This window comes from Passer montanus, unplaced genomic scaffold (assembly GCF_014805655.1).
Source record: "Passer montanus isolate IOZ18808 unplaced genomic scaffold, ASM1480565v1 scaffold19, whole genome shotgun sequence".
Taxonomy (NCBI): Eukaryota; Metazoa; Chordata; class Aves; order Passeriformes; family Passeridae; genus Passer; species Passer montanus.
Window position 1 is genome coordinate 4298089 of NW_024366480.1, and position 17995 is coordinate 4316083.

Below are 17995 nucleotides of genomic sequence, written 5' to 3' on the forward strand. Positions count from 1 at the left end.
TGTCTTGCTTATTGCAGTTTTGACCAGGGAACTCAAGTCTCTTAAAAACCTGGGCTTTAAGCAGCTTTGCTGTTCTTCAGATGCATTTTCTCTGTTGCTCTCCTCACAGCTTTTTGTTCGATGACTTGCACTTTCACTATCTCAGACTGTCAGGCGGCAGCCAGCAGCAAAAACTCATTTGTAGAGTTTGAAACATTTGCATATGAAAGTGCATATATGCATGTTTATTTACACTCATTCTTACTTTACTTTCTTACATGAGAGGAAGAAATCCAGGGATGGAGAGGGGAATAAAATACTCCAGATGTATTTTATTTCCCCTCTAAAACAGCTTTTAGTTCTTCTTCCTTCCCATTCTTTCTCCACAAGTGCTTAGTTATTCTTTCTTGTGCTTAAGCATAATTGATTAAAAGTAGACAAGTACAAGGTTGGGTTATCCCCCTACTAGAAGAGGATGGCAGGATTTTTGGAGGTCACCCTCACATAGACCAGAACATCAACCCAGGAAATGCATAAGAATAGCTCAGTGAATTCTGTTGGGACTGGAAGGCTCCGTGGTGGTGCCTCTTGGTGCTAACAGGCTGCTGCTAGAATATGGAGATGTTCTGAGTTACTGTTGGTTGGTGTTTGTGTTGGTTTTGGGTTTGTTGGTTTTTTTTTTTTTTTTCCTGGGAACAGGATAATGAGCAAAGGCAGCCAGGCAAAGGGCATTTCCCCAGAGACCAGGAGATGATTCTGCAGATTTATGGCCTGCAGAGGGAAGAAAAGAAGAGCTGGCAGCTCTGTTGTGTGCTCTCCTACTGTTAAGGGCTACATTTCCAAAAGCTGCTTGCTTAAAATCCTGACTGTTGTGATTTTGTTATATACCTTTCTGGGCTGATTCTCAGGCTACATGATCATATGCATATGGGTGTATTTTTATGTAGCCTTTGTGTGCTTCTGTTGGGTTTTGAGTTTCTTTCTCCCACTTAGCAAAAGTAAGATCCTTCAGTTATTACAGCCTTTCTGGAATAAAATATTTATTGACATTTTTAGGTATATATTTTACATATTTTTATTTTTTTCCTCAGTCACTGCCTGTGATTTGCAAGCCAAACTTCAAGCTTTGCAGAAGGGAATAAGATCTTTTGTTCACCTCCTTTGTAGTCTGATTGTGCTTTTGGATCAATGGATACTCTTCGTCCTCAGGACACTCTTGTAGGTTGACCCACCTGAAAGACTTAAGTGAAGGAAGCATGCATTTAGAGTATTCTGTTATTATTTGTTCCCTCCCCCATCCCCAGTGTTCTAAAATGAGTCAGATTCTGACTCTCTGTCTGGTGCCAGTGATAAAACATGAATTGTGGATAAGGCTACTATTTTCCATCACTGAGTGGAAAGTAGTGGGAGCTGCTGGATCTCCCAAGGCCTTTCTCTCTGCCTCATCAAACATTCTGCAGTCTCCTCATCTGTTTGTAGTCTAGTTTTTTATAGAAATTACAAATCTAGCCAAAGAATCAACAGTCCAATGAGTCCTGAATAAGTAATACTTTACCTTGGATTCAAATCCTTAAATGATTTTGTATATGGATGGATTTAGGTGTATATATATTAGAGAGTTAGTGCATGGTTGGAAGTGTCCCTGAAGGTCATTCCTCCAATTCACCTGTCAGTACAATGTGAAGATACTTTCCACCAAAATTATTTTAAAATGTTTGCAAACATCTTTTCAATAGTGGTAAGTACCCAAGGAGGACAGGATACCCAACAAATAAATGGCATAGAAATGATAAATTGTAGGTTACCACATTCCCTGATTCTGAAAAAAAAAAAATAGTGTAAAATAACAACTGCCTTCACAGAACCTGTCACCAAGTGATGAAGATAAATCAGCACTGCTCTTTGCTTCCTACTGACCTTTCTGAGAAAGGAAGCTACATGCTAGTCTTCCTTGTTTAGAAAAAGCTCCTGAAACTTGTGAAAGACTGTGAGTTGGCAGAGAGGCCACTAAGAGCTGGATTTACTCTACAGAACTTTATTTCTGACCCTCAGTGTATGAGATGGGGGAAAACATCAGGAATTGGCTGCAATATCTTCCAATACCCCAATAGCTGAAAGAAGGTTTGAGAGCTCTGGGTGGTGAGGCTGTCACACACATATATGCAAGTTTCTATCTATGCATAGGTCCTGAATCTCATTTATTTCCTTTCATTGTAGCATTCAAGTACGTTAGGGACATTGTAAAAGTGTGCAAATTCTTGAGTTGTTGAGAGCTCATTTTGAAAAAGGCATCATGCCATTGCATTGGGTGTATCTGTTTTCTCAGGGAAAATCCAGTTTGTTCTGTACTTGCCCTGATCTTACAATTATTAAAATTAGATATGAACTCAAAAGTTGCATGTAATAACAAACTTCATCACTCATGAGTAAGGTTGATTAATCAGACTATTTTGAGATGCAGCTAGGGAGCAAGTGTTTTAGGGATGCTGCTGCAATCATCAGAATTTTGAAGAAGCCTAATGAAATATCCCCACCATCAGCAACAAGAAGGAGATTTAACATGAATGTTTGAAAATACTTGCCTAGATAGAGGCCTGCAAGTAGAATATCCATGGTTTATGTGTTATGATTTTATTATATTCTCATTGCTATCTGATTGCCTAATGCTGAGCTATTTGTGTGTCTTCCAAAGATCAGAGCCCATCACATCTATTTTCTGCACCATTTCTCCTTCCAGGAAGCAAGAGGGATGGTGCCAAGGTGATGATGCACGAAGGTGGTTGGGCACCTGCTCCTTTGGGAGCACTGACTGAGCCTGAGTCCTCTGGGGCTGCAAGTATCAGTTTGAGTGAACTTAGCATGGCATTGATGAATTAACCGTGCATCAGGCTTATCCCAATCCTTCACACAGGGCTGAGTTACTGAATCCAGAGGAATCCTGTTCATTTATCATACAATTCTTTACTTTTTGCAAAAAATGGCCATTGGGATTTGGGAACTCAGAACTCTTTAGCTTGTATTCATTTCCACTATGTGTGACTGCTCTTGAGTGAGCAGGGTAACACTTAAAAAGTGTAGCCAGAAGAGACAGGATGTCTTGAAGCAAACTTGAGACTAACATCATCCTATTATACCTACTTTGATTTATTTTTTGACTTTTTTTTTTAATGTATTTGTTCTTACTAGCTAATGTTATTTTAATGTTGGTTGTAAGGAGAAAGGCTCCATAATGTCTTGGTTCAAATCAGTTGTGCCACTTAATATCAGAGCTTCTCATCTTGCATGCATTTATCCTGAGTTTGTCTCGTATTTTTTAAAGATAAATTATTTATTTTCTTAGCATTCTTTAGAATTAGAACATAGTTGTTGGAGTTGAAGGGATCAGAAAAAAATACTAAGGTGCAAGTCTCATAAGGTATGTTCTGAGGATTTCTGGAGGACCTAAAAATGAAACAGCATAGCTCCTCTAGGATGCACACCAGCTTCTAGACTCTCACTCTAAGCATTTGCCATTAAAAGAATCAATGGGTAACATATTGATCCTATATGTCTATAAGGTAATACAAGGAATTATTAATACAGAGAATTATTTATCAGATAATAATTTGAAGTTAAAAATAAAATGAGACAGCACTTCAAAGATAGTTTCATGAGGTGGTCCATTTTAATTTCTAGAGTTAAAAAATCTCATGAATCACTTACTGGTATCTGAACAGTTTGATAGAGCTGTGGATGGAGGTAAATTTACTAATATATTTTACTTTATATAGATTTTATATTATATTTTTATATTATATATTTATATGGTTGTTATATATTATATTAATATTATATTTTTATAGTTTATTTTATAGAGATTTCCACAAGCTCTTGGCAAAATTATCACAACAGGATACTAAAGAAATTCAAATGTAGTTTTACAAGGAAAACTTAGGCCCCTAAATACATACTAAAGTAACTTTATTCAAGTTATAGGCATTAATAGCACTTCTAATCTTGAAGCTTTGCTTAATGCAGTAGGAATTTACATTTTCTACTGGTAAAATCACTCAGTTCCCTTGTTTTCGCTGCCGAGCATGTGCAAAACCATCTTGACAGCTCCAAGCTGCTAAGCCCCAAAAAAATACATAAAATAAGCATTTTCTTGCAAGTTTCCTCACAACTGCCTGTCAGCTTCAGTTTTGCATCCCAGCAACCAATTTCAACTCACTTTATTTTATACTGACTACATTTATCAGGATTTATTTTATATTCTTGGTAGGATATTGAAGGAAGACCTCAGGGCCACATATTGCTGCCAAAGTGTTAGACAACATTTAGCATGAGCAGGGTCAGAAATTAAAACCTAGTGTTTTTTAGCCTTGTTGCCTTTGAAGTTAGCTTTGTGAGATTGTGTTGTTTATCTCTCTGTACATTCAGCAATGCCCCCGAAAAACTTTGGGACTGGGTTTCAAGCAGATTTGAAAGATGAGCTGAAATCTCCAGATAAATAAGGTCTGTGAAAAAGTGCAGCTGTACAGAGGACAAAGCATGTAATGAAATGCCTGTGCTGAGGCAGAGGCAGGTGGGTGCAGCCCTTCCACAGCACTGCGAGCCCCCAGCCCCATGGAGTGGGCTCAAAGATTTTTGATTGAGCAGAGCATGTGCCCTATAAACAGTGGGCCTTGGAAGAGAACCTGAGGTTGTAATGGCAGGAGAGATTTTAGGAGACAAGGAACTTAAGTCTATGAAAGCAATCAATCAAATCCCACCTTGTTTGTTAAAGTTCCTAGAGCACTCGATTCTCCTGCCCTGCTCTTCTTCCTCCTTTTGGCCCTGAACACCTTTTTTCCTCCCAGGATCTCTGGAGTCTGTTACTATCTTTGTATTCCCTTTGCTCTCCTGGCTCAGCATCAATTTCTGTAACTTATCCGCTCTAAGAATCCTGTCTGATTTAGAAATGAGGTCTCAAATATACCCTGGTGTGAGCCACTTAATGGCTGGCTGTTTCTTCCTCCAAGAAGTTCAACCAGGCTGTTAGGATGTGCTCCTGTCAATAGTTGGAACAAAACTAATTGGTACTTACCCTTTTCCATCCTGACTGGAGAATCTCCTGCTTTGATATTTATACTCCTGAAACACTTGTGGATTCTTATCATGCCCCCTTGTCAGCTACCTGACATTTTGAAGACCCAGCTGTTGTGTGTGGGAGCTAATGAATCTAGTTTAATAGAGGCTAACTAGAATGAAGCAAATTATTACTTTTTAAATCTATACGCACATTTCAAATAGTACATTGTAATGGTTTTATAATGTTATATGGAGTTTTACAACTGTCCCACAGCTGTGTGTTACTCTAAAAAACGTGTGAGAGTTGCATATTTTACAAATCAGCTTATCTGGACAAACAAAGCAAAATGCCCTCCCTCCTTGGTCTTTTCTGTCAGATTCTTCCATAAGATGGATAACTTATCTAGCCTGGAAATGTTTGTAGTTCTTCTCTGGTCAATTATCTAAACAGGACACAATTGAGCTGATGTCAAAACAAAGGCTACAACATGTATAGTACCGGGCTGTGATAAAAGCTGCTCTTCTACACAGCTTCCAGCTTGTGAGACCTGACTGGTTTTGCATAATAGATAAGCCCCAGGAAGTATAAAATTAGTGGGAGTACTTGCAATGTGGCCAAGTTACAGTTTTACAGTCGTTTAGAGGTCAGCAGCAAATTGAAATCTACACTCAGTCCTGCAGGGAAGGGCTCTGTAGGGACAGAGCTCTCAGGTAAATGTCCACATGATTTCCCTGTGGCCATATGGAAAAACCTGAGGCTGAAAAAGGGGCTGAGATCCTATTTGCAAGCTAGTGCCAGAGTTACCAAGCCAATCTTTCTTGTCATTTATCTGGAGCAGACTTTGAAACCTAAGCCCCAAAGAAAGATTTTTGAAGAAGAAAATCCAGGCCTAAGGTCTCACAGGGCAGGCACTCTTTTTTTTCTCCCAACTTTTGGGTTCTCTTTTTTGTAACACTTAATTTGAAAAGGATGTTTCAGTGAGAAAAAGGTTAAACTCCTGAATAAGACCACCAAGTTTATACATTATATTATCTCTCAAATAGTTAATGTCTCACTTCTCAGTTAAATTCTTTTGGTTTTTTTTCAAACTTGGCAGACTTCTAGGTTGGCTAATTAAGAGTACAACTAGGCTGTAACCAGATGATCTCTATGATACAATAAGCAGCATGTGAGCAGCAATAATAGCAGTAGACTAACTTCAGAATGCTGCGAGTTGCTCTGAGCTTCATCAACAGATTTGTTGATCAGCTCCAGATTTTACAATGTCATTTTTCTTCCTTTACAGAAAAACTGTCACCAGAGCTGGTTACAGCTCACGCCTGCAAATGCAAAAAGTTGTATGGAGACAACAGTGCACAGGAAGACTTGCTAGGCTATGGATTAACCCAATTATTCAGAGAAGATGGTGTGCACAAGGAAAACTCAGAACTCAAAAGCAGAGATTAGGTGCCTTTCTAAGGAGAATAGGTGGAGGGACAAGATTTGGGGAAAAAAATCTGCTGAAGAAAATGTTCCACTTTCTGTGAAAACAGAAAAGGAGGGTAGTAAAATAATGAAGCCTATCTAGTTTCAAAATTTGGCTGAAGAAAAAGTAGTAAAAATTACTACTAGAGATGAGATCCATAGATAATCACATGGGATGTGGAAAGATCTGTACTGTATCCTGCAGCTATCAGAAAGCACATGGGGTAGAGGTTTCTTTAAGAAGCAGTTTACAAGACAAAGTGGAGATTTGGAGGTGTCCAGCTAGAGCTATGGTTGATGTCCAGGCAGGAAGTTCTCAAAATGTCCTGAATTCCAGGCTTATATCCGTCTGTCAGTGCAGTCTCTGCTACAGCTGCTCACCACTGATGAAGAAACACTGACTCTCTGAATTTTTTGTTTTCTCCATCTCCTACTGGTAGCTGGTGATGAGGAAAGCACAGTCAGGAATTCTCTTTCTGATGAAGCTTTTGAGTTCTCAGTGCATGAGGACTTGGTCTGTGACACCAAAGCTACTCCTCAGCATCTGGACACAACTCAGGGAAGATTTTTCCTGCAGGTTTTTGGGTAACAAGCTAGGCTGAGGTACCTTCACCTCAGTTGTAAATGAATCCTCTCCTGGCACTTGTACAGTGTGCCATTCCCAGGAAGATTTGGGAGTTTGTTGCCATGTCCTGCCCGTGGCTCACACATTCCCTAGCATCACTCTGATGTTCCTATAACAATTTATATCCCCAGCAGATCACTTCTCCAAGTAAATATGGCATAGCAGCTCGGAGGGTGGTTGAGGACTGCTCAGTACATTCATTTGGATATATGCAGAACTAAAGTGCTCTTTTCCTGTGCCTTGGTGCTCTGCCACCAACCAAAAATTCCCGCTCTCCCTCCTGCTGTGATCTTCCTCCCACAGACCAGCCTTCCTGGTGATTTTGTCTTGCTCCTCCCTTCCCCAGCAAGCTTCTTGCTCTGACAAATTCTCCCTTGGCTACAATAGCTCCTGCCAGGTTCCTCCCAGTCTGTGGTCATGGCTGCTGGGGTGGATGTGAGCATACCTGGCCCCAACACCACAAACTCTCCCTTTGCACCCCTAACAGCCTGGAAACTGCTTCAAATTCATTAATCCACCCTGCATATAATTTGAAAGCACATTTTCTTTGGAGGAAAAATAAATTGCAAGAAGAAAAGTGTCTCTATCTAAAAACAAGCCTGTGTTGTTTTGGGAGTGGAAAAGAATCCCTAAACAAGATGACAAAAACACATAGTATATTATTTTGATTACAGTTGTTGTAACTGAATATTTTTACAGATCTGACAATTATTAAAGGGATTCAAAAATACAGGAGGTACATTCTTTTCCCCTAGTGTTTTGAAATCAGTCTCCATGTTTGCTAGAGACCCTTTTCTCTGCTCCTTTTGTACCAAGGTCCCCAAGTAAGATAATGTTTTTCCTGGAGTTTTGGGGGGAGGGTCTTGATTAGACATTTCTAGAGAAGGCTGGCTGCCACAAAACCATGGGTACTGCAGAGGCAGTGTTTCTGAGGTGTGGTACTGGTGGGCACTTGTTCTGTAACCTTGGGGGTTCATCTTTGCTGGACCAAGTGCATGCTTCTCACGCCACACCAGTTGTGTTTTCCCTGGAGCATCTGTTCATTACTGTCAGGGGACCCCGGGCAGCTGGCTGTCCACAATGCCAAAGGGAATGTCTTTTATCAGGTTGGGGGGCATTAACATGTGGTTTTCTTGTGGAGATGACAGCACCAGGCTTCTGCATATGTTTGTTTATTCCTGTCTTCTTTTTTGTGATGAATTCAGTCAAGGTCTGATTGTTTATATAGAAGGAGAGTTTGGTCTTTCACTGTACTGCTTACTGCTGCAAGGAGGGTGCTAGGGAACCCTGATACTCCTGGAAGAGATATCCTGAATTTATTTCACACAGTGATCACCAGATAAGATGCAAAAGTAGTCCTTAGGGCACAGAGCAGAGCCAAATCTTTTCACCCTTGTTTGTGAGCTCTGGCTCACAAACAGCAGACCAGCAGGCTGCTGTTGCTCTTAGGATCAATGCTCTGTTATTAATTTTTGGACAAACATAACAAACATTTAGCAGGAGCTAAAGATCCCCTTGTGGAGACTCGTAGCAAGAGTGTGCCCTGAAGAAATGGATTTGCCTTCTCTGAGGTGGAGAAGTGAATTGAATTTGAGTCCTCCATGTCCTGGGTGAGTGCTCTTCCCACTGAAGTGCTGTGTTAAGGTGATGGGGAAGAGAAAGTAAGCAGCTTCATTCACTTTTGGAAAGGAAAGCTTGCTCTTCTCACAGCTCTACCTTTGGAAGAAACAAATAGCTCTTAATCGCCGGCAAAAAATTTTTATTTGCTTCAAGCTGGATGTGAGCAGAATGAAGATGCACCATTGGAGAGATGGTGCAAAGGGTCTGGATGCCTGTGCATGCAGCAGCAACAGCAGCAGCATTTTCAGGAAAAAACTGACATGATTGATGGGGCTCTGCCACGCACAGCAAGTAAAAGGTGTAGGCAGAAAGTCTGTCCTGTGGGAAGTCCCAAAGTCTTGCCAGAACTTGACATGAGGTGGGTGTGGAGGAAAGGGAGGTTTCCATGTTTTATGCTGAAACACCATCCATACTCACAAGCGTCCATGTTCACAATCTTTATTGCTGTGCTTGGTTTACCCAGGAGCCAGTCCTGCTTGGAAGGCAGCTGGGGATGGGATGGGCTGAGCATTGTTATTCCTGCTTCCACAACAATCGTGTCAAAATATCAACCTGTGCTGAGATCCAGCTAGGCTATCAACACTGCAAGCTGGAATCCCTGGGAGACACAGAAAGATAGATAACTTGCCTGCAGATAAACAAGATAGTGGCAAAAATAGTACCTGGTCTCTGGACTGAAAAGCTGGATTCAGCCTGGTTTGTCTTGTGCTGCCCACAGCTCGCAGACAGATGTGACTGTGTCAGGCTGAACTGGAATCTGTTAGATCTAATTAATTATAATATATTAAACAATTAAAATAATGAAGATCAGGCACAGTCACATTCAAAACAAAGAGATTTAGCAAGATTAGGCTGTTAACAGTGTACAGATGATGCCATTAATCTTGGGGGAGATCCAGCATAAATGATACAATATCTAGCTAGCTGGGAAATGGTAAACTGGAGGGAATGTCAGGTTCCCAGTGTAAGGAAGCATATGGATTTTCCCATTCTATTTTGCAACCTTATTTTTAGACAAGAACAAGATACTGAACATATCAGGACGTGTATATGTGTGCACATATACCCTAGGTGTGATGGCTGTGGCTCATACAACTTGTGGACTTCAAGGAGACAGGGAGTTCACAGCTTGAAACACTTGGTTAATTATATATACTACTGTACTTCCCATTTAAGTTTGTAAGAGTTATTCTGTTATTTGTGGTCACTTTAGCACTGGGGGACCTGACTTGGACAACTCTGGGAGCAGAAGTTGTTCTCTGTAAAACAGGTACAGCCCTTCAGGAGATGAGAGGGGGCTTGGGGCCCCATGCTCATCCTTTTTTTGGTTTATCCGGGATCTCATCATGACTCTTGTCAGCAATAATACATTTATGACACTCTGATGTTGTGAGAAGAGCCCACTGTGTGGCTTACATGAGGCCATATTCTCCCTGGAAACCCAGGTCTGGTGGAAGGTCCTGGAGCCCAGGCACAAAGCCATGGGGAGCTGCAAAATACCCCAAAGCTGTTTGTTGGAGCCCAAACATGAAGGACAATTTGTAACAGCTGCTAATGGAAAAGCAGGTGAATGTGACCAAAAGCCTGGCCTGCACTTCGCAGGTAAAATGATTTTACCAGAAAAGGAAATTCTTTTTAAAGAGCCAAAGAACAAAGACATTTGAGGCCTCCTCTGGGAAATAAGGATGAGCAATCAGAACTGCTGGTTTTCTTTGTGTAATCCAATACTGTATTCCTGGAGGGATCTTTTTATTTGGTTCTTCACTCTCTCTCTGGTTCCTCTCTACAATGTACACAAGCTGCAGTACAGAAAATAGAGATAGTCAAAGAGAGATAACACTGTTCTGAGAGAATTTAATTAATAAGTCCTTGTGGGACTGAATGGGTAAGTATGGAAAGAATGGAGCAGAAAGAAATCCTATTAATGTCTGACTCTATTAAGTATTTCATTGAAAGAAAGCAAAAGATGCACCAAAACAAGTTTAGAGTTCTTGAAAAACCTAAAAAACAATATTAGGCAATGTATTTTCTTTTCTCTTTTGATTTTGCTTTAGACAAACTTAGTATTATGCCACTTTCAAGGAGAACACTTTAGCAATAGACATCTGAACACCTCAGAAAGGACTGAGGAACAGAAGAGAGGGAAAGACTCCCTCTTTTTTTTTAACCACCACCTTCCACAGCTGCTCAAGAGACACCTGTGAAGGCCTGCATGGGTGGATGCAGGGTGCACCAAGACACAAATACTGGACACCCGCTGCCCCACAGCACGCAGCAGGCAGGCAGCAGCAATGCTGTTTAAGTTCAGGCTGACCCATGAATGGGAGATTCTTGGCATACTGATCTTGACCTCTCCTCTGTCCTGTCAGCTGTCACTTCCCAGTGCCCTTGGGCTGGCTGAATTTGCTCTTGCTGATGGCCTTTATATAGTTCCCTATCATGGTGCTTGTGTTGAAACTGGGCTTTTAGGTTTTTCAGTAGATCTTGGAACTGCAAATTAAAATAACATATTCCTGCTTTTACTAGAAGCTTTGCTGAGGTCCAGAAGTTGCTGGAAGCCTGATACTCTTTACCATTTACTTGCTGTGAATTATGTAGCTACCCATATTTTTAATTTCCTTTCATTTACTTGTGTGTGCAGGACCTCTGTCATGACCAGCAGGAAGCTCTCCCCTGGGTACAGAGAGGCAATTCAGCGTCTGTGCCAACCCCAGCTTGTAAAAGCCTTGGCAGCTCTTGACAAACAAAGCCTAGAAATGTTGCTATTAAAAGCATTTATTGAATAAATCCATATGTGACAAAATGATAGCTGCAAAAAGCAGTAGAATTGTTTTTTAATGGATAAATCTTATTTGAAAGTTAAAGCTGAGCTGGGAAAGCTCAGAGAACAGTCACCTGAGGATAGAGCTTTGAGCAACGTGGGAAAAATTAGAACCAATATGAACAATATAGAGGATAATAGATTTGAGAACATCTGCTTTGAGTGGAAGCTTTTATGTAAAGAAAAGAGAGGATAAGCCTGGATTTAACGTTGGTATTTGAACGTTCTCACAAATAGAGACAGCAGAACAAGCCCTCGTTGCCTTTAGCAGGCCTGCAGCAGTTGGAGCAGCAGGAGCCCTGCCTGCACAGGGTCCTGCTCTGGGCAGGGCTCTGCCCCCAGCCAGGGCACAGCACAGCCACAAACAGCCACAAACACCTCAGCCACAAGCAGCCCTGCCAGCTGGGACAGCCTGGGTGCTGAGGGAGGCAGGGCAGGAAACCTCCCGACAGGGCAGGGAGAGGAGCAGAGGAACAGTGGTTCTGTAAAGGCTCTTGCAACAGCTGAAGAGCAGCTCTGCTGGAAATCCAGAATTACCATGGGACACAATCTTGGTTTTATGTCTCCGCCTAAAGTGGCTTTGCTTCGGCCTTTCCTGGGTGATCAGAACTTGGTCTAGGCAAGAGGCAGAAAAAAAAGGTCATTGCTTAAAAAAGAGACATTGGGACAGTATTTGGCCATAAATTCCTCCCCCCCACCCCTCCCCCCCAACATTTGCTATCTGAATTGTTGCTTAGATACTGGATAGAATTAGTCCTGATGGGCTTTGGGTGGGTGATTAATATTTCCTGCTGAGGGATGGGAAACTCTTTCTTAGAACTGGCAGTGGCAGATGTGGTAACCTAGAGGTGCAGAATATCCTTCCTGGGAATAAGGAGTCTCCAGCAAGGACAGACAGCTCCTGTCACTGCTGCTGACATTCATGAATGCAGTATGGGAGTACTCAAAGTGATTCAGGAATTTCCTGGCACACATAATATCCACATTAGGAAAATGTTTTGTATCATTTGAGAGATGGTCTAGCTTGTCCAGCCTCTTCAAAGAGACTATTGGAGAAACTATGAAAACAGCGTATCAGGATTATAAAGGTTTATTGAGAGCTTGAGAGAAATGAAAGGGAGGACTGAAAAATGTTATGGAAGAATTAAAACAAATAACATGTGAAAGAACAGCATCAGAACTGGATCTGCAGAGAACTTCTGGATGAACGTCACATGCAAACTCGTATTTAGAGAAGATACTTGAGAAGCAAGGAGTTCAATCTAGCAAGGAACAGATTTTTCAAAATCAGACACAGGGAAAGAGTAAGAAGCACCTACTATGTTTGGAATGTTACACATACAGGTGCAATTGCCCAATTTAGAAATGAGTCTGACATTCCTGCTCACAATCTAGGAGCAAGTGAATGTTGTGTGCACTATTGCTGTAAATCAGTCTCATCACCTATGAATATCTTGCTTTTGGAAATATCAATATTTTATGTGAAAAAAAAATTTCTATCTTCAGTTTCTTCCTCAAATAGGATGCCTAATGTTGGTAAAATTATTTCAAGATTTATCTCATTGGCTTTTCTATAACAGCCATTTCCCTGTGTACTGCTTCTCAAAGTGGTAGTGGTAGAGCTGTGAGAGATCATCAAAGAAGTCCTCATCATAGGCTTGGTGCTTGCAAACCATTTTTAATTAGAAAACATCTTAGTGAAACCCCCTCCCCACTCAATTTCCAAAATTTGGGCTACTTAAACCTACAGAAGTGTCTAGGATCCCTAATTGCTACTATGCTTTACTCTTAAAAAAAAAAAAAAAGGAGATGGACAAAAGAAATAAAGTCACATCAACACCTTATACAGGGGAGAATAGCTAGAAAATTGAGAACAAAAGCACATTGTATTTAATTCACAAGCAACATCCCCTTTGCATTAGGAGTGAGCCAGGTTACCACTGTTGTATTCCATCCCTCAGCTAGCTGGAATGCCATGTAAGCAAAGCCCAGCTCTGCTGTCTTGTCTCCTTCTCTTTTTGCCTGGTGGTTTTGTTGTTCTGGGGATGAACATGGGATGCTCTGCTCCCTGCCAGCCCCAGGCCCATGATGGTTTCTGTCTCAGGAGGGGAGGCCTTGATCCCAGACACTTTGCAAAGTGCCTGCTGTATGGGACCCCATCCCTGGGAAGAGTAGGGTGGCTCTGTGACATGGGATAGACTAGACTGGACTAGACTAGACTAGACTGGACTAGAATAGTTCTGTTGGAATGGACCTAGAGAGATCATCTAGTCCAAGCAGATATTAGATATCAGCAAAGCCTTCTGCAGGGACAGACAGTGCTTTGTCACAAGTGCAGACATGCTGCAGATGCAGTCCCCACTCCCAGAGAAGTGTACTCTGCCACATGCTCCCCACACGGGGTGAGTGCTGGCACAGCACAGGCTCAGGACTTCAGACTGTCACAGCAACAAAGGCCCCAGCCCCGGGAAGCAAGGCTCAGGGAATCACAGAATAAGCTGAGTTGGAAGGGATGGACCCACAAGGATCATCGAGTCCCTCTCCTGGCCCTGCTCAGCACCATCCCCAAGGGTCACATTGGGGGTGTGAGAGCATTGTTCAAACTCCTCCTGAGCTCTGCCAGCCTTGCTGCTTGGTGCTCACTGCTGCAGTGGCTGGCACAGGAGCACAGGGAGCCAGGGCAGTGTTTGCTGTTGGGGGTAAAGGAAGGGCCCCATCCTGCAATAGCATTTCTGCCTTCACCCTTCCTATCTCTGCAGTAGGGGTGGCAGTAGCAAGCCTGGTTTTCCATCACAGTGCTGCCCTTCCTTCCCCTTTCCTGTGGCAGGAGCGACTCAGCCCTGGCCCTTGTTCTCAGGACAGCAATTCTCAGTGCCAGCCGCACTTCTGAGGAGCCTTTGGTTGATTCTGCCTTGAACTCCCCACAGCAGAGTGCTGCAGTTACAGCTGGGCACTCACAGCAGCCTCTGCTCCTAAGGCAGCCCACAGGAAAGGTATGAATGTGTCCCTCACAGAATTCTTAAGGAAAAGCCAAATACTTAAGTTATATTAGGATTCAGAGCTTGCAGTCAGGTTTTGCACCAGCAGAATAATCTCATGGCTAAGGCAAGGCCAGTGAAACTGGAGAGCTTGGCCTGTCAGCCTGCAGGGATCTGAACACACACACATCCATTGGGAATATTGTAACCACCAAACTGCCCATCCAGCAAAACCAGACCTTTCCACCACAGGACCCACAGAGGAGCTGCTGCCTCACCCTCCAGCCCTTCACTGCCTCTTTCTGAGGGAATTCAGGCAATCTGCTCCAGCCTTGAACCTGTACTATGAACCAGCAAAAGCTCTGGACTCGGATGCCTTTGAAATCACTTTGCTCTATTTCTTCCAACAATTCCCATTTATATACTGTGACATTTAAGTGTCCCAGACCCTTGAAGCAGAATGACTGGGCAATTATAACCTGCATTTGTTGTTCTGCTTGCGCCCCCCTCCCGTGAGCTGAACCGTGGAAGCAGAGCTCACACCAGCTCTGCTCTTGTGAGCAGGCAGCACCATTTATAAACCTCCAGGATGGGCTTTATGGCTCGTCCACAGTGATGGATGCAGAACTCCTGCTGGTGCACAAAGCTGGATGTTCAAATAGTCAGTCTGATCTCCAGATTCTTCCTTCCACAAGGCCTAAAAAGCTTCTCAGTAGGAAAGGGCTAATCTGAATTTCCCATCCAAAAATCCCGTTTGTATCTCTGTTTGCAGACTCTCGTTTCTTGGCCTATTCACAGTGGAGGGTGCTGTATAAAGATTATTCATTATCAATCTCCCTAGGAATGGAGTGGGACTGTTTATGATAATACTTTGTATTTCTTTAACACTTTAGACCTGATTTCCTAGCTCTTGGCAAATGTTAGCACCTCAGCCTTGCGATGTCTCTTCAGGGAGCTCAGTGCTCTTATCCATGGCTTACAATTGGGAAACTGAGGCACAAAGGTCTTAAATGGCCACTGGCATCCCTGGCTGCTGTGTGAAGTGGATTTAGATGCAAAGCTCCAGGTCTGTGCCAGCCCTCTCGTACCAGGACCAGCAGGAAGAGGTGAGTATGAAGAATTCTGCCATCCCAACAGTAGTACAGTTTGCCAGCTCTTGGCTGGGGAGCTCTGATCAGGACTGATGGGTCACAGGGTCTGGGGCCTGTGTCACCCTCCACCACCTTTGCTCTGGTGCAGTGGCTCACACTGGGTGCTTGGCTAGCACTGATGACACAAACAACCACTGCAGCATTGCCTGGTGTTTTCTGTCAGAGACCTTGATGAGAATCAGAAGGTACATTTCTAACACAGCCAATTCCTTTCCAACCACAAAGACATCCTTCCTTCCCCATGTGTATCTGTCACTTGTTTTGATAGCTGCCATATTTTTCTAACATGAAATAGACACACATAATATGATTTTCCCCCCTATTTTTCAAGTTTATCTGATGCAAACATATTTAGGAACTGGATAACAGAGCAGAATGCTGGCCTTCAAACCATAACTTTTAAAGTTGGGTGAAAATTAAAGCAAAAATAGGTATAAAATTTGAGAGAGGCTGAAAAAGTTCTGTTGGAACTTGGAGGAATTTCAAATGTTATTTTTAACCAGACATTTAGCTCTTATGGGAAACAAAACTTAGAAGGACAGATATAATTAGGTCAGATATTGAGAAACTTATTATGCTTGCTACAGATGATCCCAGGAGAATGTAACTTAAGCCCTTTTTTTTTTGTATTAAGATTCAATCATACTTCTTCACTTTTAGTGTAAAATAAAGTAGGATAGAAATATGTTTTGTATTACTAACTGCTTCAGCATCTGAAGCAATGGATGTTTGACAAGAAATCTGAGGACAGAAGGCAAGGTTTTTATTTCACTTTGTACCAAAATACATAACATTATGCTAGCATCTGTGCCTGCTTTTGTTCACTGTGCAGATACAATTGATTTACTGGTGTATCCGGGGAATATCTGATGTTTGGTATCTCCCAAATTCCACTGTGCAAATATTAACTGCACCTTGCAGTAGGATTGCAATGCAGACATTATTCCTATTACAAGTGGGGAAACTGGGGCAAAGAGCCCCAGCTGTTTGATCAGCACTGAGCCTGTTTCACTGCTGCAGTCAGGACTTCAGAACTTCTGCAGAGAGATCCACCTTGACACGAGAAGTATGTGCTTCATGCAAAACCAGGGGAGAAAAGCCTTTATGAAAAGAAGAAAGGAGCCAGTAGGTGGCTGATAGTGCTGTTAACACACGGATCTGTCATTACTCACAGCATTTATCATGTCTGTTGCTGTGAAGCACACTGTTCTTCTTTAAAGTAGGTGTCTAATTTGAGGGATACTGGTTTTCCTAGCAGCTGCAGTGATCTGGGGAGGGAGACGTGGTGAGTTGCCTGCAGTGAGATATTGCACATCCTTTGTTGAAAAGTCTGCCCAGAGGGAGGTGAAAGTGGACTGGAGTCATGCAGGGCAGCTCCTGGATGCCAGGTTTTCCCAGCACAGCCCCACTGGCTCAGGAGTAGAAAAAACCAATATTCTCACTAAGATTTGTTGGCACCTCTCCTGGAGCTCAAAGCCAAATCAGACACAACACATAAAGGTGAAAAAAGCTAGATAGCTTGAATTTTTTGGGGAGATGGTTTAACTCTGTCAGCAGCAACAGGTAAATTGCTAATGTAAAATGTTTCTCCATCCTTCAGAGAAGTTGTGTGTGTAGTTATTAGCAAAACCTTTGCAGTGTAGGATCAAAATGCAAATATCTGCAGTGACTGGAGGATGTGGATTTGGAGCTCGGGTTCAAACCTTCATCACAGATGAATTAAATAGAAGGAATCTCTTCTTGATTCTAGACCATGTCCAGGCCAGAAGTGGTGGTAAATCTGAACAACGAATTTATCTTGAATTCATCTTGAATCTGAAGCAAAGAGCAGCCAGATGCAGTGGCAGGACCACCTGGAGCTAGCTAAGCACACTCAAGACAAGCTGATTCAACTGGTGTTTACCTGGAGCCAGACTCCCTACCTAACATGGCATTGGAGAAACATAAAAGAAGCCAGGAAATAGAGGGTATTTAAACAGAAAACATCAGTATTTCTTATAATATTTTGGACAAGTATAGGTAAAAGGGAACCATATAAATTCCTGTGGTAAGTTAAAATCTCATGCTTGATCAAGACAAAGTGGTGGAAGGTGACTGATTCCAGTGCTGCATGTATTTGTAGCAACACAAAATTTGTCATCCATCCTGCAGTTGCCAGTATTCAGGAGTTCACTTGCTATCTGTACCTGTAAATGGTAGCAATTGCAGTCAAAGTTTCCCTGTCTGCCACAGGAGGCATTAAGGCTGATGAGCTGTTCAGAATCATTGCTAATGACTACAAGGCAGTGATATTGCTCTTCACCTTCA

General features: G+C 42.3%; 1 long non-coding RNA gene across 1 annotated transcript in view; it reads right to left on the reverse strand.

Annotated features, from left to right (window-relative positions):
• Positions 1-999: 999 nt before the first annotated feature.
• The window catches only part of LOC120500813, a 54739-nt gene continuing 37743 nt past the window's right edge, over positions 1000-17995 (reverse strand). The window contains exon 2 of the long non-coding RNA XR_005627177.1: positions 1000-1219. This is a non-coding gene — a long non-coding RNA (uncharacterized LOC120500813). The remainder of the gene's footprint in view (positions 1220-17995) is intronic.